General features: G+C 44.9%; 5 non-coding genes across 5 annotated transcripts; all 5 read right to left on the reverse strand.

Annotated features, from left to right (window-relative positions):
• Positions 1 to 2,166: 2,166 nt before the first annotated feature.
• TRNAV-AAC (transfer RNA valine (anticodon AAC)) lies at positions 2,167 to 2,239 on the reverse strand. Its single transcript has one exon. It is a non-coding gene; the product is annotated as a tRNA-Val (tRNA).
• Positions 2,240 to 2,819: 580 nt separating this feature from the next.
• On the reverse strand, positions 2,820 to 2,892 carry TRNAV-UAC (transfer RNA valine (anticodon UAC)). Its single transcript has one exon. It is a non-coding gene; the product is annotated as a tRNA-Val (tRNA).
• A 799-nt stretch (positions 2,893 to 3,691) lies between these two features.
• Positions 3,692 to 3,764, reverse strand: TRNAV-AAC (transfer RNA valine (anticodon AAC)). Its single transcript has one exon. It is a non-coding gene; the product is annotated as a tRNA-Val (tRNA).
• Positions 3,765 to 4,781: 1,017 nt separating this feature from the next.
• TRNAV-AAC (transfer RNA valine (anticodon AAC)) lies at positions 4,782 to 4,854 on the reverse strand. The gene has a single exon. It is a non-coding gene; the product is annotated as a tRNA-Val (tRNA).
• Positions 4,855 to 5,435: 581 nt separating this feature from the next.
• On the reverse strand, positions 5,436 to 5,508 carry TRNAV-UAC (transfer RNA valine (anticodon UAC)). The gene has a single exon. It is a non-coding gene; the product is annotated as a tRNA-Val (tRNA).
• Between the last annotated feature and the right edge of the window lie 19,865 nt (positions 5,509 to 25,373).

Raw genomic sequence — 25,373 nt, forward strand, 5'->3', positions numbered from 1 at the left:
GGAGTAGCCATTAGCCCTGAGAGCCTGGTGTACGTGCTTGAGTTCACTGGTAATGTGTTCCTGGTCGGAAATGCATTGGGCTCTATGGTATAGAGTCTTGATGAGGGAGTTCTTCTGGGATGGATGGTGGTGGGAATCCGGTTTCAAGTAAGCAGCTGTATGGGTAGCTTTCCTGTAGACAGAGTGGCTCATTGAACCATCATGTCTTCTTTTAATTAAGACATCCAAAAAGGGTAGTTTGCCATCTTTTTCGACCTCCATGGTAAATCTGATGGCTGGGTGTATGGTATTGATGTGGTCGCGGAATTAGTCTAGAGCAGGCTGGCCATGTGGCCAGATGACAAAGGTGTCATCAACGTACCTCTTCCATAAGGTCGGGCGTAGAGTGGCAGTCTGGATGGCGTCAGTTTCAAATTTTTCCATGAATACGTTGGCTACAACCGGAGATAGGGGGGAGCCCATTGGGGTGCCCTCAGTTTGTTTGTAGAAAGTTCCATTCCAGGTGAAGTAAGTGTTGGTTAAGCAATGTCTCACCAGGGGGGGTACATCAGTATGCAGTCCTTGATGAACCAGGTCTTCAATGATAGCGATGGTGTCAGGTACCGGGACTTTGGTGAACAAGGACACCACATCAAAACTGACAAGCAGGTCGTTTGGGGACAGGGAAATGCCTTTGATTGTCGATACCAGGTGAGAAGAATTTAGTACCGCAGAGGTGGTTTTTCCAGTGAAAGGTCGCAGTATATCAGCAAGAAAACGTGCCAGTTTGTAGGTGGGGGAGCTGATAGTAGAGACGATGGGACGAAGGGGTGTATCTTCTTTGTGTATCTTTGGAAGGCCATATAATCTTGGTGGTCTGGCAGCAGAGGGCTTCAGCGAGAACTGTTTGATCTCATCAATTAATGCTGTTGAATCAGAGATGATTTTGTTCGTTTTGGTGACCAGGCTGTTGGTGGGATCTCTTTTTATTTTTGTGTAGCTGCCATCGTTGAGTAGTTCTTGAATTTTGTTGTTATATTATGTTTTGTCCATGATAACAGTGGCATTGCCCTTCACCTGATGAAGGCCGCTTGTGTTGTGGCCGAAACGTCGTGAGAATATTATTGTGTTATTTTATTTTATCAATTTATTATTTTATTATCATTCTACGTGACTTTACCGAAAGAACCAAAGAAGATGAATCATTGCAGTCACGAAAGCTTTAAATCGAAATTTAACCGCCTCTACGGGGAGGGATTCCACACATCCTTAAGATCATTCAACAGACTTCGGGATAAGAAGGCTCAACTAATCGAGTCTCTCACATTTCTGAAGAGATGCCGCGACTCTAAGGTAATACCAACCGCATTTACACTAACCTCTGCTGTTGCAACTTCTTTCAATGCAAAACGAATTCTAGCTAGAACTAGCTTCGCTCTTATCTCGGAAAAAATCAGACTTACACGCACCGAATTCGATCAGTTAGACAAGACACTCTACAAATCACACTTAAAATTGACAGCAACAATGTCTACATCGGATTGGGAACATGTAGACAAACCTTTCACGTGTAAGGCTAACGTGATAACCACTACACTACGGAAACTGCTTGTCAAACTCGTGAAGTTGCAACACACTTCACTGGTATAGGCCTATGCCAACAAGGAAGAATCATGAATTCATTATCTTCATGAAAGCACATTTTAGGTCCAATTTAAATAAAATACTATTTTTATTGGTTATCCGTAAAATGTTTCCGCCAGGTTTCAAACCAGGAACCTTTCGCGTGTTAGGCAAACATGATAACCACTACACTACGGAAACTGCTTCAAGAACATGTAACGTAGCAACATATTTCACTGAAATAAGTCGAATCGTCCAGTTACAAATCATTAAATCATCAAGTTCATGAAGGCATATTTTACGTCCGCTTTAAATAAAATACGAATTGTTTTTGTTTCACGTAAAATGTGTCTGCCCGATTTCGAACCGGGGACATTTCGCGTGTGAGGCGAACGTGATAACCACTACACTACGGAAACTGCTTGTCAAACTTGTGAAGTTGCAACACACTTCACTGGTATAGGCCTATACCAACAAGGAAGAATCATGAATTCATTATCTTCATGAAAGCACATTTTAGGTCCAATTTAAATAAAATACGATTTTTATTGGTTATACGTAAAATGTTTCCGCCCGGTTTCGAACCGGGGACCTTTCGCGTGTTAGGCGAACGTGATAACCACTACACTACGGAAACTGCTTGAAGAACATGTAACGTAGCAACATATTTCACTGAAATAAGTCGAAACGAACAATGTCAAATCATTAAATCATCACGTTCATGAAGGCACATTTTGCATCCACTTTAAATAAAATCCGAATTGTTTTGGTTTTAGATAAAATGTTTCCACCCGGTTTCAAACTAGGGACCTTTCGCGTTTGAGGCGAACGTGATAACCACGACAAAACGGAAACTGCTTGAAGAACATGGGTAGTTGCTACATACTTCACTGGCATAGGCCTATGCCAACAATGAAGAATCATGAAATCATAACGTTCATGAAGGCACATTTTGCGTCCTCTTTAAATAAAATCCGAATTGTTTTGGTTATACTTACAATGTTTCCACCCGGCTTCAAACCAGGGACCTTTCGCGTGTTAGGCGAACATGATAACCACTACACTACGGAAACTGCTTGAAGAACATGTAACGTAGCAACATATTTCACTGAAATAAGTCGATTCGTCCAGTTGCAAATCATTAAATCATCAAGTTCATGAAAGCATATTTTACGTCCGACTTAAATAAAATTCGAATTGTTTTGGTTTCACGTAAATGTTTCCGCCCGGTTTCGAACCGGGGACCTTTCGCGTGTAAAGCGAACGTGATAACCACTACACTACGGAAACTGGTTGGAGAACATGTAACGTAGCAACATATTTCACTGAAATAAGTCGAATCGTCCAGTTACAAATCATTAAATCATCAAGTTCATGAAGGCATATTTTACGTCCACTTTAAATAAAATACAAATTGTTTTGGTTTTACATAGAATGTTTCCGCCCGGTTTCAAACCAGGAACCTTTCACGTGTAAGGCTAACGTGATAACCACTACACTACGGAAACTGCTTGTCAAACTCGTGAAGTTGCAATACACTTCACTGGTATAGGCCTATGCTAACAAGGAAGAATCATGAATTCATTATCTTCATGAAAGCACATTTTAGGTCCAATTTAAATAAAATACGATTTTTATTGATTATACGTAAAATGTTTCCGCCAGGTTTCAAACCATGAACCTTTCGCGTGTTAGGCGAACGTGATAACCACTACATTACGGAAACTGCTTCAAGAACATGTAACGTAGCAACATATTTCACTGAAATAAGTCGAATCGTCCAGTTACAAATCATTAAATCATCAAGTTCATGAAGGCATATTTTACGTCCGCTTTAAATAAAATACGAATTGTTTTTGTTTCACGTAAAATGTTTCTGCCCGATTTCGAACCGGGGACATTTCGCGTGTGAGGCGAACGTGATAACCACTACACTACGGAAACTGCTTGTCAAACTTGTGAAGTTGCAACACACTTCACTGGTATAGGCCTATACCAACAAGGAAGAATCATGAATTCATTATCTTCATGAAAGCACATTTTAGGTCCAATTTAAATAAAATACGATTTTTATTGGTTATACGTAAAATGTTTCCGCCCGGTTTCGAACCGGGGACCTTTCGCGTGTTAGGCGAACGTGATAACCACTACACGACGGAAACTGCTTGAAGAACATGTAACGTAGCAACATATTTCACTGAAATAAGTCGAAACGAACAATGTCAAATCATTAAATCATCACGTTCATGAAGGCACATTTTGCGTCCACTTTAAATAAAATCCGAATTGTTTTGGTTTTAGATAAAATGTTTCCACCCGGTTTCAAACTAGGGACCTTTTGCGTTTGAGGCGAACGTGATAACCACGACAAAACGGAAACTGCTTGAAGAACATGGGTAGTTGCTACATACTTCACTGGCATAGGCCTATGCCAACAATGAAGAATCATGAAATCATAACGTTCATGAAGGCACATTTTGCGTCCTCTTTAAATAAAATCCGAATTGTTTTGGTTTAACGTGAAATGTTTCTGCCCGGTTTCAAACCGGGGACCTTTCGCGTGTGAGGCAAACGTGATAACCACTACACTACGGAAACTGCTTGTCAACCTCGTGAAGTTGCGACACACTTCACTGGTATAGGCCTATGCCAACAATGAAGAATCATGAAATCATCACGTTCATTAAGGCACATTTTGCGTCCTCTTTAAATAAAATCCGAATTGTTTTGGTTATACTTACAATGTTTCCACCCGGCTTCAAACCAGGGACCTTTCGCGTGTTAGGCGAACATGATAACCACTACACTACGGAAACTGCTTGAAGAACATGTAACGTAGCAACATATTTCACTGAAATAAGTCGAAACGTCCAGTGTCAAATCATTAAATCATCAAGTTCATGAAGGCATATTTTACGTCCACTTTAAATAAAATACAAATTGTTTTGGTTTTACATAGAATGTTTCCGCCCGGTTTCAAACCAGGAACCTTTCACGTGTAAGGCTAACGTGATAACCACTACACTACGGAAACTGCTTGTCAAACTCGTGAAGTTGCAACACACTTCACTGGTATAGGCCTATGCCAACAAGGAAGAATCATGAATTCATTATCTTCATGAAAGCACATTTTAGGTCCAATTTAAATAAAATACGATTTTTATTGGTTATACGTAAAATGTTTCCGCCCGGTTTCGAACCGGGGACCTTTCGCGTGTTAGGCGAACGTGATAACCACTACACTACGGAAACTGCTTGAAGAACATGTAACGTAGCAACATATTTCACTGAAATAAGTCGAAACGAACAATGTCAAATCATTAAATCATCACGTTCATGAAGGCACATTTTGCGTCCACTTTAAATAAAATCCGAATTGTTTTGGTTTTAGATAAAATGTTTCCACCCGGTTTCAAACTAGGGACCTTTCGCGTTTGAGGCGAACGTGATAACCACGACAAAACGGAAACTGCTTGAAGAACATGGGTAGTTGCTACATACTTCACTGGCATAGGCCTATGCCAACAATGAAGAATCATGAAATCATAACGTTCATGAAGGTACATTTTGCGTCCTCTTTAAATAAAATCCGAATTGTTTTGGTTATACTTACAATGTTTCCACCCGGCTTCAAACCAGGGACCTTTCGCGTGTTAGGCGAACATGATAACCACTACACTACGGAAACTGCTTGAAGAACATGTAACGTAGCAACATATTTCACTGAAATAAGTCGATTCGTCCAGTTGCAAATCATTAAATCATCAAGTTCATGAAGGCATATTTTACGTCCGACTTAAATAAAATTCGAATTGTTTTGGTTTCACGTAAAATGTTTCCGCCCGGTTTCGAACCGGGGACCTTTCGCGTGTAAAGCGAACGTGATAACCACTACACTACGGAAACTGGTTGGAGAACATGTAACGTAGCAACATATTTCACTGAAATAAGTCGAATCGTCCAGTTACAAATCATTAAATCATCAAGTTCATGAAGGCATATTTTACGTCCACTTTAAATAAAATACAAATTGTTTTGGTTTTACATAGAATGTTTCCGCCCGGTTTCAAACCAGGAACCTTTCACGTGTAAGGCTAACGTGATAACCACTACACTACGGAAACTGCTTGTCAAACTCGTGAAGTTGCAATACACTTCACTGGTATAGGCCTATGCTAACAAGGAAGAATCATGAATTCATTATCTTCATGAAAGCACATTTTAGGTCCAATTTAAATAAAATACGATTTTTATTGATTATACGTAAAATGTTTCCGCCAGGTTTCAAACCATGAACCTTTCGCGTGTTAGGCGAACATGATAACCACTACATTACGGAAACTGCTTCAAGAACATGTAACGTAGCAACATATTTCACTGAAATAAGTCGAATCGTCCAGTTACAAATCATTAAATCATCAAGTTCATGAAGGCATATTTTACGTCCGCTTTAAATAAAATACGAATTGTTTTTGTTTCACGTAAAATGTTTCTGCCCGATTTCGAACCGGGGACATTTCGCGTGTGAGGCGAACGTGATACCCACTACACTACGGAAACTGCATGTCAAATTTGTGAAGTTGCAACATATTTCACTGGCATAGGCCTCTGCCAACAATGAAGAATCATGAATTTATTATCTTCATGAAAGCACATTTTAAGTCCAATTTAAATAAAATACGATTTCTTTTGGTTATACGTTAAATGTTTCCACCCGGTTTCAAACCATGAACCTTTCGCGTGTGAGGCGAACGTGATAACCACTACACCACGGAAACTGGTTGGAGAACATGTCACGTAGCAACATATTTCACTGAAATAAGTCGAAACGAACAATGTCAAATCATTAAATCATCACGTTCATGAAGGGACATTTTGCGTCCCCTTTAAATAAAATCCGAATTGTTTTGGTTTTAGATAAAATGTTTCCACCCGGTTTCAAACCAGGGACCTTTCGCGTGTTAGGCTACCGTGATAACCACTACAAAACGGAAACTGCTTGAAGAACATGGGTAGTTGCTACATACTTCACTGGCATAGGCCTATGCCAACAATGAAGAATCATGAAATCATCACGTTCATGAAGGCATATTTTACGCCCACTTTAAATAAAATTCGAATTGTTTTGGTTTTACGTAAAATGTTTCCACCCGGTTTCAAACCATGAACCTTTCGCGTGTTAGGCGAACATGATAACCACTACACTACGGAAACTGCTTGAAGAACATGTAACGTAGCAACATATTTCACTGAAATAAGTCGAATCGTCCAGTTACAAATCATTAAATCATCAAGTTCATGAAGGCATATTTTACGTCCGCTTTAAATAAAATACGAATTGTTTTTGTTTCACGTAAAATGTTGCCGCCCGATTTCGAACCGGGGACATTTCGCGTGTTAGGCGAACGTGATAACCACTACACTACGGAAACTGCTTGAAGAACATGTAACGTAGCAACATATTTCACTGAAATAAGTCGAAACGAACAATGTCAAATCATTAAATCATCACGTTCATGAAGGCACATTTTGCGTCCACTTTAAATAAAATCCGAATTGTTTTGGTTTTAGATAAAATGTTTCCACCCGGTTTCAAACTAGGGACCTTTCGCGTTTGAGGCGAACATGATAACCACGACAAAACGGAAACTGCTTTAAGAACATGGGTAGTTGCTACATACTTCACTGGCATAGGCCTATGCCAGGGGTCGGGAACCTTTTTGACTAAGAGAGCCATGAAAGCAAAAAATTTTGAAATTTATTTCAGTGAGAGCCATATAATATATTTTAAAAGTGAATTCAACTAAATGTCAGTATAATAAGCCTCTGAATTTATTCTTTTAAATAATGTTGTTATAACACTCACCATTAATGCGACTTCTGGTGCTGCATGGATTTGCTGATGTCTTTGTAGTCGGGTTGGTACTTGGTGAGGTTAAGCTTCATGCAAGCGTTGAGGCTTTCATCCGTTAAACGTGATCGTAGGTTGGACTTGATGTTTTTAAGATGTGAGAATGACTGCTCACATGCATACGTAGATCCAAACATGGTCAATACAGCAATACTCACACGCTGCAGTGTGTGGTATGTGACAGGAAGCGCGTTCCAAGTTTTGAGAATCAGCTGGTCTTCGGGTTGGAGTTTTTTTCATTTCTGTCCACATGTGCTTGCTCGCCAACTCCGCTTTCTGTCGTGTGATTCTTTCCAAATCTTCATTCAGTGACTTGAACTTATTCACCCACATGTCTGAGGCCTTCAGGTCAGCCACTTCTGCTTCAAAATCTCTGACGGAGACACCAGGGATGTAATTCAGGTCGGCTGTGTTCAGTGAACACTCGTTTGGATGGGTGATGAATTTAAAAAGACGAGTGTGCTCACGAAATTCTCCAAAGCGTGCTTTGAAGGACTGTAGGAGACTGGATGTGCAGCCAGCTAGCTGGTGGAGATCAAGGTTTTGAATGGGCTCACTTGCTGTGCATGCATCTTTAAATTGGCTCAGTTTTTAAAAATGTAGTAAACGACCTGTTTCAAGATCCGTGATGAAAAGCTCCAGCTTGTTTTCAAAAGCAAATACAGCTTGTTGAAGGGATAACACTGTATTTCCAATGCCTTGCATTTTCACGTTGAGCTGGTTCAGATGTTCAGTCAGATCTACGAGATAGTAAAACTTGAGGAGCCACTCGGTGTCGGCTAGCTCAGGATGCCCGACGCCTTTCATTTCAAGGAAAGTCCGGATTTCGTTCAGGCAAGCCGCAAAACGGCTAAGCACCTTCCCTCTTGACAACCAACGCACATTGCTGTGCAAAAGCAGACCAGGATAGTTATTTACAACTTCATCCAGCAGTGTTTTAAACTGGCGATCATTTAAGGCTCGGGCAACAATAAAGTTGATCACACGAATGACCAGCGACATCACTTCGCCAAACTGCCTGTCACACATCTGAGCACAAAGTGCCTCCTGGTGTATAATGCAATGGAAACTTAGGATGGGTCTATTTTCATGTTCACGGAGAAGCGCCACAAATCCTTTGTTTTCCCCCACCATACACGGAGCACCATCAGTACACACTGAGAGAAGTTTATCCATAGGTAGACTTTTTTCTTGAGCAAACTCCATGAAAGACTTGAATAAATCCTCACCTCTTGTGGACCCTTTTAATGGCAGAACAGCAAGACTTTCTTCGCGCAGTGTGTCACCAACAGCATATCTTGCAATCACGCTGAACTGCGACAAATGGCTCACGTCTGTTGACTCATCCAAAGCCAGAGAAAAGAACGGCGCTGCATTTATGTCCTTCACTTGTGTTTCCTCCACTTTGTTTGCCATCACGATGGTACGATCATGAACAGTTCTTGCCGACAGAGGCATGTCTTGTATCCGTTTGATTATCTTGTCTTTGTTTGGAAGATCATCAAAAAGTTCATTGGCTACATCCAGCATGAACGTTTTAGCATACTCGCCATCTGTGAATGGTTTTCCGTTCCTCACTATTGCTAAAGAACCAGCAAAGCTAGCCGAATTATAGTCACCTTGCCGGGTCCATACGCGGAGTTGCTGCTGGCTAGCTTGCACCCTGCTCAGAAGCTCTTGGCACGCTTTCTTTCTGCTGTCTCCCGCAGGGTATTTTGATGCAAAGGTAGCGTGGCGCGTGTCGAAGTGCCGCTTTACATTCGACCGTTTCAACGATGTAATTTTGTCATTGCAAATTAGACACACCGCAGAACCCGCTCTCTCCACAAAGGCGAATTCTTCGGTCCATTCGTCCTGAAATGTACGATACTCGTCGTCTTTTTTTCTTTTCGCCATCTTCTTCGTCGAAGGGTTAGCTTTGAGCTAATGACCGAGCAGACGCAGTCTCAGACTGATTCAAAAGGGGGCGTTTACCTGTTTTACCCAGCAACGGCAAACGTAGGCCAGTATCATCCAATTAAAATAATGGACAATTGCTCCTGCAGCCCTGAACAGGACATGCGCAGTGAAAAATCGATGGATGGATTAAAACAAGTGAGAATATTTTGTTTTATCTGCGAGCCATATGCAATCATCAAAAGAGCCACATCTGGCTCGCGAGCCATAGGTTCCCGACCCCTGGCCTATGCCAAACCGGGGACCTTTCGCGTGTGAGGCAAACGTGATAACCACTACACTACGGAAACTGCTTGTCAACATCGTGAAGTTGCAACACACTTCACTGGTATAGGCCTATGCCAACAATGAAGAATCATGAAATCATCATCTTCATGAGGGCACATTTTAGGTCCAATTTAAATAAAATAGATTTTTATTGGTTATACGTAAAATTTCGATTTAAAGCTTTCGTGACTGCAATGATTCATCTTCTTTGGTTCTTTCGGTAAAGTCACGTAGAATGATAATAAAATAATAAATTGATCAAATAAAATAACACAATAATATTCTCACGACGTTTCGGCCACAACACAAGCGGCCTTCATCAGGTGAAGGGGGCGAGACTGTCTGGTAGGACAGCGCTGGAGTGAAAGAGCCACGTTCAGATACGGCCTTTAAGCTGTGTGAGAGGAACAAAGCGCCTTGACAAAGGAATTAGCATAGAATTTAGCATTGAAATGGCTGAATGATTAGCTTGTGACTGGTCACAGAAATAGCTTTGTTAAAAGTTAAAGCATACACACCCGCAGAGGCACCCACTGTTAAAGGGATTAGCATAGAATTTAGCATTGAAATAGCTAAGTTAAGGCATACACATTATGACAATGGAATTAGCATAGAATTTAGCATTGAGATAGCTGAGTGGTTAGCTTGTACCTGCTGCAGAAATAGCTACGTTAAAGTCAGAGCATACACATTCACCGAGGCCCTTAGTACAAATCAAACAGGAGAATTTAGCATTGAAATAACTAGGCGAATCCAGCATTGAAACAACTGAGTGATTAGCTAGTGACTGGTCACAGAAATGACTACACATCTGAGCTATTCACAGTACTATATAGTGAACCAATAAAAACTAAAATATAAATTACCTTCATGTTATCAATAAACTCTATATTCGCCAATCAGCTAAGCTACCAACAATAAGTCGTTATATATCACAATGCTATATGGCGAAAAAATGGGTGGATTCTTACCCTCAAATTTCAGCCCCACGGATAGCTACGGGTCCCGTTCAGACGGACGAGTTCGTCCATGGCCAGAACAGAGGAGGGGGAGAGAGACAGCTGCGAGGCCCTAGTATGCTCCATATTGTAAAACTATACCATTAACCGTGGTGTGAGAGGTATTAAGAGGCAATGCTGGCGAAAGAGCTGCGGTCTGAAGGTCATCGTAAAAATACAATTAATTAAGAACAGAAATGATTTAAAACATCTTTCCAGTGGTTACTAAGCCTGAATCCATCTTCTCGGTTGAAATTGTCTCTGTGCTTGTATATGTGAATGGCCTCATGAACGAATCTCTCATGGTAGCCGGTTGGTTTGCAAAGAACCTCCGTCTTGGAGAAGTCAATGTCATGTGAGCCCACTGAATTATAACAGTGATCTGCCACAGCAGAGGAGTTCGTCCTACCGTGTTTCAAGTCTGCTTTGTGTTCGCGGATGCGGTCTGAGATATGTCTTTTGGTTTCTCCAATGTACCTACTACCACAGAGGCACTTTAGTTTGTAAACGCCCGGGTACTGTATGTCTGGAACAGCATCTTTTACAGATGGAACAAAAATCACGGATTTTATGTACTGTGTTGAATCGGACCTGGATCTTGTGTTTGTTCAGGATTTTGGAGATCTTTTTAGTGACCCCTGCAATGTAGGGTAAGGTGATGGTTTTGAGTGGCTCCACAAGAGGATCCTTCTTCATGACTGGAGTGATGGCTTTGCGGATTGTGTAGTCGGAGTAGCCATTAGCCCTGAGAGCCTGGTGTACGTGCTTGAGTTCACTGGTAATGTGTTCCTGGTCGTAAATGCATTGGGCTCTATGGTATAGAGTCTTGATGAGGGAGTTCTTCTGGGATGGATGGTGGTGGGAATCCGGTTTCAAGTAAGCATCTGTATGGGTAGCTTTCCTGTAGACAGAGTGGCTCATTGAACCATCATCTCTTCTTTTAATTAAGACATCCAAAAAGGGTAGTTTGCCATCTTTTTCGACCTCCATGGTAAATCTGATGGCTGGGTGTATGGAATTGATGTGGTCGCGGAATTAGTCTAGAGCAGGCTGGCCATGTGGCCAGATGACAAAGGTGTCATCAACGTACCTCTCCCATAAGGTCGGGCGTAGAGTGGCAGTCTGGATGGCGTCAGTTTCAAATTTTTCCATGAATACGTTGGCTACAACCGGAGATAGGGGGGAGCCCATTGGGGTGCCCTCAGTTTGTTTGTAGAAAGTTCCATTCCAGGTGAAGTAAGTGTTGGTTAAGCAATGTCTCACCAGGGGGGGTACATCAGTATGCAGTCCTTGATGAACCAGGTCTTCAATGATAGCGATGGTGTCAGGTACCGGGACTTTGGTGAACAAGGACACCACATCAAAACTGACAAGCAGGTCGTTTGGGGACAGGGAAATGCCTTTGATTGTCGATACCAGGTGAGAAGAATTTAGTACCGCAGAGGTGGTTTTTCCAGTGAAAGGTCGCAGTATATCAGCAAGAAAACGTGCCAGTTTGTAGGTGGGGGAGCTGATAGTAGAGACGATGGGACGAAGGGGTGTATCTTCTTTGTGTATCTTTGGAAGGCCATATAATCTTGGTGGTCTGGCAGCAGAGGGCTTCAGCGAGAACTGTTTGATCTCATCAATTAATGCTGTTGAATCAGAGATGATTTTGTTCGTTTTGGTGACCAGGCTGTTGGTGGGATCTCTTTTTATTTTTGTGTAGCTGCCATCGTTGAGTAGTTCTTGAATTTTGTTGTTATATTATGTTTTGTCCATGATGACAGTGGCATTGCCTTTGTCGGCTGAGAGGACGACAATATCATCCCTATTTTTTAATTGAGATAATTCAAAACGTTCGTTTTTGCTGATGTTGCTGGGTGGCAACTTAGCGTTATTGAGGGTTGCAGCGATTTCAGATCTTGCTACGTCTGCAGAGATGTGACTCAAGCCCTTGAGTGCAACGTCGACATGGGCAATGATATCATTAACCGGTAAGTGTCTCGGTGTGACAGCAAAGTTTAGACCTTTAGCTAAAACGGATTTCAGACCATCAGAAATGGAACTGTTACTGCGATTAATTACGACTTTGTTGACGTCTATCTTTTCGGTGTGTGGATCCGATTTTTTGCTGGAGAGGTGATTGAATTTGGAAATCAAATTGTCCCTACATTTGTTCGACATAGTGGCAGCCGAAGAGGTAGTCATATTGTCTACATGTTCCCAATCCGATGTAGACATTGTTGCTGTCAATTTTAAGTGTGATTTGTAGAGTGTCTTGTCTAACTGATCGAATTCGGTGCGTGTAAGTCTGATTTTTTCCGAGATAAGAGCGAAGCTAGTTCTAGCTAGAATTCGTTTTGCATTGAGAGAAGTTGCAACAGCAGAGGTTAGTGTAAATGCGGTTGGTATTACGTTAGAGTCGCGGCATCTCTTCAGAAAGGTGAGAGACTCGATTAGTTGAGCCTTCTTATCCCGAAGTCTGTTGAATGATCTTAAGGATGTGTGGAATCCCTCCCCGTAGAGGCGGTTAAATTTCGATTTAAAGCTTTCGTGACTGCAATGATTCATCTTCTTTGGTTCTTTCGGTAAAGTCACGTAGAATGATAATAAAATAATAAATTGATAAAATAAAATAACACAATAATATTCTCACGACGTTTCGGCCACAACACAAGCGGCCTTCATCAGGTGAAGGGGGCGAGACTGTCTGGTAGGACAGCGCTGGAGTGAAAGAGCCACGTTCAGATACGGCCTTTAAGCTGTGTGAGAGGAACAAAGCGCCTTGACAAAGGAATTAGCATAGAATTTAGCATTGAAATGGCTGAATGATTAGCTTGTGACTGGTCACAGAAATAGCTATGTTAAAAGTTAAAGCATACACACCCGCAGAGGCACCCATTGTTAAAGGGATTAGCATAGAATTTAGCATTGAAATAGCTAAGTTAAGGCATACACATCTTGACAATGGAATTAGCATAGAATTTAGCATTGAGATAGCTGAGTGGTTAGCTTGTACCTGCTGCAGAAATAGCTACGTTAAAGTCAGAGCATACACATTCACCGAGGCCCTTAGTACAAATCAAACAGGAGAATTTAGCATTGAAATAACTAGGCGAATCCAGCATTGAAACAACTGAGTGATTAGCTAGTGACTGGTCACAGAAATGACTACACATCTGAGCTATTCACAGTACTATATAGTGAACCAATAAAAACTAAAATATAAATTACCTTCATGTTATCAATAAACTCTATATTCTCAAATCAGCTAAGCTACCAACAATAAGTCGTTATATATCACAATGCTATATGGCGAAAAAATGGGTGGATTCTTACCCTCAAATTTCAGACCCACGGATAGCTACGGGTCCCGTTCAGACGGACGAGTTCGTCCATGGTCGGAACAGAGGAGGGGGAGAGAGACAGCTGCGAGGCACTAGTATGCTCCATATTGTAAAAGTATACCATTAACCGTGGTGTGAGAGGTATTAAGAGGCAATGCTGGCGAAAGAGCTGCGGTCTGAAGGTCATCGTAAAAATACAATTAATTAAGAACAGAAATGATTTAAAACATCTTTCCACAAGTGAGTGGAGCCACTCAAAACCATAACCTTACCCTACATTGCAGGGGTCACTAAAAAGATCTCCAAAATCCTGATCAAACACAAGATCCAGGTCCGATTCAACACAGTACATAAAATCCGTGATTTAGTTCCATCTGTAAAAGATGCTGTTCCAGACATACAGTACCCGGGCGTTTACAAACTAAAGTGCCTCTGTGGTAGTAGCTACATTGGAGAAACCAAAAGACATATCTCGGACCGCATCCGCGAACACAAAGCAGACTTGAAACACGGTAGGACGAACTCCTCTGCCGTGGCAGATCACTGTTATAATTCAGTGGGCTCACATGACATTGACTTCTCCAAGACGGAGGTTCTTTGCAAACCAACCGGCTACCATGAGAGATTCGTTCATGAGGCCATTCACATATACAAGCACAGAGACAATTTCAACCGAGAAGATGGATTCAGGCTTAGTAACCACTGGAAAGATGTTTTAAATCATTTCTGTTCTTAATTAATTGTATTTTTACGATGACCTTCAGGCCGCAGCTCTTTCGCCAGCATTGCCTCTTAATACCTCTCACACCACGGTTAATGGTATAGTTTTACAATATGGAGCATACTAGGGCCTCGCAGCTGTCTCTCTCCCCCTCCTCGGTTCCGACCATGGACGAACTCGTCCGTCTGAACGGGACCCGTAGCTATCCGTGGGGCTGAAATTTGAGGGTAAGAATCCACCCATTTTTTTCGCCATATAGCATTGTGATATATAACGACTTATTGTTGGTAGCTTAGCTGATTGGAGAATATAGAGTTTATTGATAACATGAAGGTAATTTATATTTTAGTTTTTATTGGTTCACTATATAGTACTGTGAATAGCTCAGATGTGTAGTCATTTCTGTGACCAGTCACTAACTAATCCCTCAGTTGTTTCAATGCTGGATTCGCCTAGTTATTTCAATGCTAAATTCTCCTGTTTGATTTGTACTAAGGGCCTCGGTGAATGTGTATGCTCTGACTTTAACGTAGCTATTTCTGCAGCAGGTACAAGCTAACCACTCAGCTATCTCAATGCTAAATTCTATGCTAATTCCATTGTCAAGATGTGTATGCCTTAACTTAGCTATTTCAATGCTAAATTCCATGCTAATCCCTTTAACAATGGGTGCCTCTGCGGGTGTGTATGCTTCAACTTTAAACATAGCTATTTCTGTGACCAGTCACAAGCAAATCATTCAGCCATTTCAATGCTAAATTCTATGCTAATTCCTTTGTCAAGGCGCTTTGTTCCTCTCACACAGCTTAAAGGCCGTATCTGAACGTGGCTCTTTCACTCCAGCGCTGTCCTACCAGACAGTCTCGCCCCCTTCACCTGATGAAGGCCGCTTGTGTTGTGGCCGAAACGTCGTGAGAATATTATTGTGTTATTTTATTTGATCAATTTATTATTTTATTATCATTCTACGTGACTTTACCGAAAGAACCAAAGAAGATGAATCATTGCAGTCACGAAAGCTTTAAATCGAAATTTAACCGCCTCTACGGGGAGGGATTCCACACATCCTTAAGATCATTCAACAGACTTCGGGATAAGAAGGCTCAACTAATCGAGTCTCTCACCTTTCTGAAGAGATGCCGCGACTCTAAGGTAATACCAACCGCATTTACACTAACCTCTGCTGTTGCAACTTCTCTCAATGCAAAACGAATTCTAGCTAGAACTAGCTTCGCTCTTGTCTCGGAAAAAATCAGACTTACACGCACCGAACTCGATCAGTTAGACAAGACACTCTACAAATCACACTTAAAATTGACAGCAACAATGTCTACATCGGATTGGGAACATGTAGACAATATGACTACCTCTTCGGCTGCCACTATGTCGAACAAATGTAGGGACAATTTGATTTCCAAATTCAATCACCTCTCCAGCAAAAAATCGGATCCACACACCGAAAAGATAGACGTCAACAAAGTCGTATTAATCGCAGTAACAGTTCCATTTCTGATGGTCTGAAATCCGTTTTAGCTAAAGGTCTAAACTTTGCTGTCACACCGAGACACTTACCGGTTAATGATATCATTGCCCATGTCGACGTTGCACTCAAGGGATTGAGTCACATCTCTGCAGACGTAGCAAGATCTGAAATCGCTGCAACCCTCAAAAACGCTAAGTTGCCACCCAGCAACATCAGCAAAGACGAACGTTTTGAATTATCTCAATTAAAAAATAGGGATGATATTGTCGTCCTCTCAGCCGACAAAGGCAATGCCCTTGTCATCATGGACAAAACAGAATATAACAACAAAATTCAAGAACTACTCAACGATGGCAGCTACACAAAAATAAAAAGAGATCCCACCAACAGCCTGGTCACGAAAACGAACAAAATCATCTCTGATTCAACAGCATTAATTGATGAGATCAAACAGTTCTCGCTGAAGCCCTCTGCTGCCAGACCACCAAGATTATATGGCCTTCCAAAGATACACAAAGAAGATACACCCCTTCGTCCCATCGTCTCTACTATCAGCTCCCCCACCTACAAACTGGCACGTTTTCTTGCTGATATACTGCGACCTTTCACTGGAAAAACCACCTCTGCGGTACTAAATTCTTCTCACCTGGTATCGACAATCAAAGGCATTTCTCTGTCCCCAAACGACCTGCTTGTCAGTTTTGATGTGGTGTCCTTGTTCACCAAAGTCCCAGTACCTGACACCATCGCTATCATTGAAGACCTGGTTCATCAAGGACTGCATACTGATGTACCCCCCCTGGTGAGACATTGCTTAACCAACACTTACTTCACCTGGAATGGAACTTTCTACAAACAAACTGAGGGCACCCCAATGGGCTCCCCCCTATCTCCGGTTGTAGCCAACGTATTCATGGAAAAAATTGAAACTGACGCCATCCAGACTGCCACTCTACGCCCGACCTTATGGAAGAGGTACGTTGATGACACCTTTGTCATCTGGCCACATGGCCAGCCTGCTCTAGACCAATTCCGCGACCACATCAATTCCATACACCCAGCCATCAGATTTACCATGGAGGTCGAAAAAGATGGCAAACTACCCTTTTTGGATGTCTTAATTAAAAGAAGACATGATGGTTCAATGAGCCACTCTGTCTACAGGAAAGCTACCCATACAGATGCTTACTTGAAACCGGATTCCCACCACCATCCATCCCAGAAGAACTCCCTCATCAAGACTCTATACCATAGAGCCCAGTGCATTTCCGACCAGGAACACATTACCAGTGAACTCAAGCACGTACACCAGGCTCTCAGGGCTAATGGCTACTCCGACTACACAATCCGCAAAGCCATCACTCCAGTCATGAAGAAGGATCCTCTTGTGGAGCCACTCAAAACCATCACCTTACCCTACATTGCAGGGGTCACTAAAAAGATCTCCAAAATCCTGAACAAACACAAGATCCAAGTCCGATTCAACACAGTACATAAAATCCGTGATTTAGTTCCATCTGTAAAAGATGCTGTTCCAGACATACAGTACCCGGGCATTTACAAACTAAAGTGCCTCTGTGGTAGTAGCTACATTGGAGAAACCAAAAGACATATCTCGGACCGCATCCGCGAACACAAAGCAGACTTGAAACACGGTAGGACGAACTCCTCTGCCGTGGCAGATCACTGTTATAATTCAGTGGGCTCACATGACATTGACTTCTCCAAGACGGAGGTTCTTTGCAAACCAACCGGCTACCATGAGAGATTCGTTCATGAGGCCATTCACATATACAAGCACAGAGACAATTTCAACCGAAAAGATGGATTCAGGCTTAGTAAAAGTCACAGAGAATGAGAAAAAAAAATAAGACGATAAAATTATCACGACGTTTTGGCCACAACACAAGTAGCCTTCTTCAGGTGAAGGAACAAAACTGTCGGGACGACAGAGCTTCAATGCTAACAAAGACGAATCATGAAATCATGATCTTCATGAGGGCACTTTTTACCTGCACTTTATATAAAACACGAATTATTTTGGTTATTCGTAAAATGTTTCCACCCGGTTTCAATCCGGGGACCATTTCACATGTGAGGCGAACGTGATAACCAATACATTACAGAAACTTCTTGCAACACCTGTGAAGTTGCAACACTTCACTGGCTTAGGCCGAAGCCAACAATGAAGAAACAGGAAATCATCTTCTTCATGAAAGCACATTTTACGTCCAATTTAAATAAAATACGATTTTTTTTGGTTATACGTAAAATGTTTCCACCCTGTTTCAAACCAGGGCCCTTTCGCATGTGTAGTGGAGTAGATAATGCGCATAGGAATTGGCCATATACAGTACATACAGACAGACAAGGAGAACGGGTCACACGAGGTCGAACAGGTGGTCGAGTCGCGAGTGGCGTAAACAAACCCAAGTAATTAAGGGAGTCGTGGCACGAGGGCTGTGATTGGTTAAGAGGCTGTTAGCGTTAAGTGGTGGCGTCTGGATGTCTGAGGAAGGGGACATGTGCGGGCTGGCGGGAAACGGCCAGCGAGCCACGTGGCAATTAATTAAGGCTAATGCGAGAGGGGATAAAACGCGAGGTGGTTTGAACGGAGAGGAGTTGCTGTTGGAGAGTTGCTGTTGGAGAGTTGCTGCTGGGGAGTTCCTGCTGGGGAGTTCCTGCTGGGGAGTTGTTGCTGGAGAGTTGTTGCTGGGCAGTTGTTGGCGAGAGGTGAAGAGATACGAAGAAGACAGCTGGAAATGTTAGGGAAGAATAGATACAGATCCGGACCCCAAAGACAGTAAATAGCGATAGGGAGAGTCAGCGTTAGGGGAGATAGATAGAGTCACTGTGTGTGAATAGATGGAAGTCGCTGCGTGTGAAGAGATAGCGGCGATACTGTGTGAGGAGATAGAAGACGAACCACTGTGTGTGGAAGGGAAGTCACTGCGTGTGAAGAGATAGCGGCGATACTGTGTGTGAGGAGATAGAAGACGAACCATTGTGTGTGGAAGAGATAGAAGACGAACCACTGTGTGTGGAAGGGAAGACACTGTGTGTGAAGAGATAGGCGAAGAAACACTGTGTGTGGAAGGGGATGCGCGGACGATGCTGAAGTAAATCGGAGTGTCCGAGTTGGCGGAGCACGGAGAAAATTACTGTGTGTACGGAACGATGGAATAAAAGTGACGGCGGAAAAAGAGACGGTTGTCGTCCGAGTGAATTCATGGCACTACATTTGGTATCAGAAAAAGTACAGAACACGCCACGATGTCAAGGAAAGCGGCAAACAAAAGAAATGTGCCAGTGGACTTGGGTGGCGACAGCGACAACGACGATTTGCAGCCCGGCCAGATGGCCGGCAGTACTCCGGACGGTGACAGTGGTTCGGGTGGTGCTGAAGGCCCGGGATCGCCGGAGGATTGGCGAGTCCTCATGACCCAGTGGGAGGCCAGAAAGGAGAAGTTGTCGGAGGAATTCCAGAACTTCTTGACGGAGAACCGCATTCAACTACCCGTACCGGGTCCACCGCCGGAGGTTGCCGCTCAGCCGGAGCGGTTGGAAGATTCTGACGACGAAGACGACCAGTCGGAGGGACCGCCACGACGGCTACACGTACAACGATTTGAGGCCAAAGTGGGAGATTGGACGGCATTCATACGAAGCTTCCGTGCGGCTTACGAGTCCCTGAAGTGGACGGAGAGTGCCGTGTTACGAGCACTGCCGACGGCATTGAATGATGACTCCTTGGCGACTTTTAACGGACTCCCTGCCGCTGTCAGAAAAACATTGGACGGTGCTGTTACGGCAATGAGGAAGGTCTACGAGCCGCGGTTCGTCGCCAAACGTCGATTTCAACAGAGGGAACGGGAGGCCACGGAGTCCCCCCTGGCATTTCGCAGCGCCTTGCTGGCCCTCGCCCAGGTTGCGTACCCGGCGATGGACGAGGAGGGCTGGGACTCCCTGCTGCAAGAGAAGATGTTACAGCTGGCGAAGGAACTGAAAGTCGTCTTGTCGCTCCCGGACAAGGATGATGATGACGACGACGTGTCATCGTTGCTGATCGCCAGGAACATACAAGTCAACCTTGAGATACGAGACTAACCAGCGGCGGCGGTAGCGCAGCCGTCGCTGACGACCCCTGCCGGGGCTGCGAGCACGGTGGCGGTGGTGGTGGACGAGGCGCCGCCGATGGCAGCGGCGGCCGGAGTGTCGACCGGAGACCGACGGCGTCGTCCCGGGGCATATGGAGACGGCGTGCATCGGACATGCTACGAGTGCGGGCGGAGGGGTCATCTCGCCCGCGACTGCTGGAGACGAAGAGGTGGTCCTCCGTGGGCGCCGAACAACTACAGCGGGCGGTTCCCCCAAGACCAAGGATCCCGGGTGAATCGAGATGCATTCAATACACGGCCGCCCTATCCACATCACTCATCCGCGTCATCTCAACCGTATTCATCGGGTTCGGATAGTACGCATGGCCGGGATATGTGGGGCGCGTTGGTACATCGTGTGTTGGGGGCCGCGCCGGGATCGTCGGATGTGATGGCATGTATTCAAGGTGCTATGGTACGGGTTATTGTGGATACCGGGGCGTCGGCAACTCTCATTTAGTTGCAAACTTTTCGGTCGCTGCCGACGTCGCCTAGATCGTTAGCGCCAGTGGAAGGGCCATGTGTAGCAGCAAACGGGGGTAGTTTGGCCATTATGGGCTGCGTGGTTGCGACAATTCAAATTGGGGAGGTTATTGTGACAGGAAGTGTTTTGGTTTCAACGGCCTTGGCGGTACCGTGTTTGTTGGGCACGGATTTTTTGCAAAAGATGCCAATTAAGATTTCAGTGGAAAAAGGTTGTTTGGAATTACCGTCGGGGAAATGTATGAAATTTTTGGGGACGCCTTCGAAATTTGCGGTGGCGAACGCTGTGGTGCAGGCCGTGGTGAGCCGCACCGTGCGCGTCCCGCCTGCATCGCAAATATTGGTACCGCTACGGTTAAAGAAGGAATTGCCTTGGGATGAGCTACAGGAGGGAGTGCTGTTGACACCCTCAAATGCTGTGTCGAGAATGCCCACCGTGGTAGGAGCTATGACCATAATACCAACTTATTGTGATCCCTTCATTCAAATTGTAAACGCGGGGCACGAAGAGGTTGTTATTCAAGGGGGCACTACGTTGGCGCACGCAACGGGTGCGCCGGGTCCAGAAACAAAAACATGTTTTGGTACGGGGCAGGATGAAATGTTGTCAAGGGAGGAGGATGATCCGGAATGGTTAAGGGATCTTTACGAACAAAATCCAGAGTTATCGCCTGTGCAACGGTCAAGGTTGCATGCGTTGCTAGTGGAATTTAAGGATGTGTTCAGTTCAGGGAAATACGACGTGGGTCGAACGACGTTGTTGCAGCATCGTATTGACACGGGGAACGCACCCCCGATCAGGTTAAATTCGCATCGTGTAGGTCCTCTTGAGAAAGAATGTATTTGGCGATCTGTTGACGAAATGCTAGAGCAGGATATTATCGCCCCATCGTCCAGCCCGTGTGGAGCCCCTATTATCCTCGCTAAAAAACGTGACGGAACCATGCGATTTTGTGTTGACTATCGGAAATTGAATAAAGTTTCGGTGGCGGAAGCGTACCCGCTTCCACGAATTGATGATTCGCTGGACGCCCTGTCCGGCGCCAGAATCTTTTCGACCCTCGATTTGTTGTCGGGCTTTTGCCAATTGCCCCTTGATAAAGAGTCAAGACCTAAAACGGCATTTCGGACACCACAAGGATTGTATCAATTTAACGTGCTCCCGATGGGACTCCACTCAGCGCCGGCGACCTTCCAGCGATTAATGGAACTCGTGTTGTTGGGCCTGCAGTGGGAGTCATGTTTGATATATTTAGATGATGTGATTGTTTTCAGTAGGAATTTCGATGAACATTTGCAACGGTTGCGCGCCGTTTTTGGCAGAGTGCGGCGCGCTGGATTAAAATTTAAACCACAGAAGTGCCAATTGTTGAGAACATCGGTGAAGTATTTGGGGCACGTCATTAGTGCGTCAGGAGTGGCCACTGATCCGGAAAAGACGAGTTGTGTGCGTACATGGCCAGTGCCGAAAACAGCAGGGGAAGTGCGTAGCTTTGTGGGCTTTGCGTCGTATTATCAGCGGTTCGTTAAGGATTTTGCCACGATTGCTCGACCATTGCATACGCTGACCGGGAAAGGTGTAAAGTTTCAATGGGGGATTGCTGAACAAAAATTGTTTGAAGCGTTGCGGGCAGCACTGGCGGACGCACCGCCATTGGGATACCCGGATTTTACGAAACAGTTTATACTTGACACGGATGCCTGTGATACGGGCATAGGCGCGGTTTTGTCACAAATGGTTGATGGCGTCGAGAGAGTGGTGGCATATGGCAGCCGGGTGTTATCGCCGGCAGAGCAAAAATACTCTGTGACGCGTAGGGAATTATTGGCGATTGTCCATTTTATGCGCCAGTACCGACCGTATCTATACGGCAGGGAATTTTTGATCTGCACTGATCACGCGGCGCTACAGTACTCGCTGCGCGTGGATCAGCCATCAGGGCAAATGGCTCGCTGGATTGAGACCCTCCAGGAGTATTCTTTCACGATCCAGCATAGGAAAGGGATGCACCATGTAAACGCGGATGTTTTGTCGAGGTTGCGGCGACCGGCTGAGACGTGTCGGTGCAAAGAGGGCTCGCTGCGTTGCGGCCCGCCGCTGCAAGAGGTTCCGCAAACGGTCACTGCAGCGGGTTCGGGGGTGCCAGGGATAGTCCCTGGAGCAGAAATTGGACTGTTGGGGTTGTCATTGAAGCAGTGGAAGCAACTGCAGGTGGAAGATTCCTCGCTGACCAGGATGAGGCTGCGTGCCTCTTGTTCAAGAGGATCGGAGGATCGCCCATTTTTTATGTTAAAGGAGGGGTTGCTTGTTCTCTGGGATGTGGAAGCACAAAAATTTTGTATTGTTGTCCCGAAGGTGTTGCGGGGGAAACTGATTAGCGAGGTACATGAGAAATTGCTGCATCTGGGGGAGAAGAAGACCGCGTTGACGGTGGGGAGTAAATTTTACTGGCCGGGAATGTTTAACGATGTGAAACAGCATGTAAAAGCGTGCCAGGAATGTGCACGGAGGAAAGCGCCGGCACGGCCATATCGTGTCCCTTTGCAATCGATTCAAGTTTCGAGAGTGAACGAAATTGTGGCACTGGATATTTTGGGTCCGTTTCCCGTCACCCCCCGAGGGCACAGATATTTGCTCGTCGTGGTGGAATACTTAACTCGTTGGCCGATGGCATGGCCGCTAGTAGACCAGTCAGCGACGTTGATCGCTGAGGCTTTCTTGAATGGATACGTATTAGATAATGGGGCCCCGGAACATTTGCTTACTGACCAAGGCAGAAATTTTTCATCGAAATTGATTAAGGACGTGTGTGACTCGCTGGGGACCAAAAAGATTCAGACGTCCCCATACCACCCGCAGACTGACGGGATGGTCTAGCGGCTGCATAGGACGCTGACGTCCATGCTTTGTTACCAAGTAAACACCGCTCAAGATGATTGGGATCTGCATATTGCAGCGACGCTGGCCACGTATAGATTGGCCCCGCATGCCTCAACGGGGTACTCGCCATTTTTTCTGATGTATGGATGGGAACCGGAAGCGCCGGCTATTGTGAAATTGGGAATTCGAAAACGGGAGAAATCTACGACGTTGCCTGCTCCGATGCAGGTGGCTTTGGACCGTCTAAGGGAAGCCCGAGAGGCTGCATTGCAAAATGCGGCACGACGACAAGCCACTAACGAAAGATTGTTCGGCAGGCAGCGGCCACGAGAGCCGTGGAGTGTTGGAGATAAAGCCTGGTTGCACTGCCCCATGGTGCCGGTGGGAACGTCCCCGAAATTTCACCGCCCCTGGCAGGGGCCCGTTGATATTGTGGAGGTTTTACGGGATCAGAGTGTGCGAAGAAAATTCGGTCGTCGGACATGGTTTGTTCACCCGTCGCGCCTGAAGAAATTTGTGTTACCATATGATGCGTCATCCCCCATCCGAGAGCGGCCTGTATTGGATGTGTCGGACGAACCTGTGGGGAGGTCACAAGTGCGCGTGTCCCAGAGATCTGCCCCCCGTGTGCCTGCAGGATCGCCCTTTTTGGGCATGGTTACCGACCGGACGCCGATTCAACGGCCACAGATACGGACCAATGGCCGTCCAAACCGGGAACGACGGACAGCCCCGCCAGCTGAGTGTCGCTGGGACAGGGATGGGCGTAGGGTTCATTGGCAAGACGAGCGAGGCCCTCCCTTACCGCAGGGTATCCCGTGCAGGGGAGATGGACCGGCAGCGGGAACCCGTTCCAGGAGGAATACAATACATTGACTTTGGGGGTTGGGAATTCTGTATAAAGGTGTTGTGTGCGTGTCGTTGCGTGATTGTACAAACTGGTTGTATATTGCAAATGCGTTATGTATATATGTTGTCATCGTTCCGTCCGCTTCACTCCACTACTCCAATTCGAGTATATCGTAGCCAGGGACGGCTAGGTTCTTTCATCACGGGGGGAGAGGGGTGATGTAGTGGAGTAGATAATGCGCATAGGAATTGGCCATATACAGTACATAAAGACAGACAAGGAGAACGGGTCACACGAGGTCGAACAGGTGGTCGAGTCGCGAATGGCGTAAACAACCAGAAGTAATTAAGGGAGTCGTGGCACGAGGGCTGTGATTGGTCGAGAGGCTGTGAGCGTTAAGTGGTGGCATCTGGATGTCTGAGGAAGGGGACAGGTGCGGGCTGGCGGGAAACGGCCAGCGAGCCACGTGGCAATTAATTAAGGCTAATGCGAGAAGGGATAAAACGCGAGGTGGTTTGAACGGAGAGGAGTTGCTGTTGGAGAGTTGTTGCTGGAGAATTGTTGCTGGGCAGTTGTTGGCGAGAGGTGAAGAGATACGAAGAAGACAGCTGGAAATGTTAGGGAAGAATAGATAGAGATCCGGACCCCAAAGACAGTAAATAGCGATAGGGAGAGTCAGCGTTAGCGGAGATAGATGGTCACTGTGTGTGAATAGATGGAAGTCACTGCGTGTGA

The sequence above is a fragment of the Petromyzon marinus genome, chromosome 37, assembly GCF_048934315.1.
Source record: "Petromyzon marinus isolate PM22_M1 ecotype Great Lakes invasive population chromosome 37, UKy_Petmar_22M1.pri1.0, whole genome shotgun sequence".
NCBI classification, from domain to species: Eukaryota; Metazoa; Chordata; class Hyperoartia; order Petromyzontiformes; family Petromyzontidae; genus Petromyzon; species Petromyzon marinus.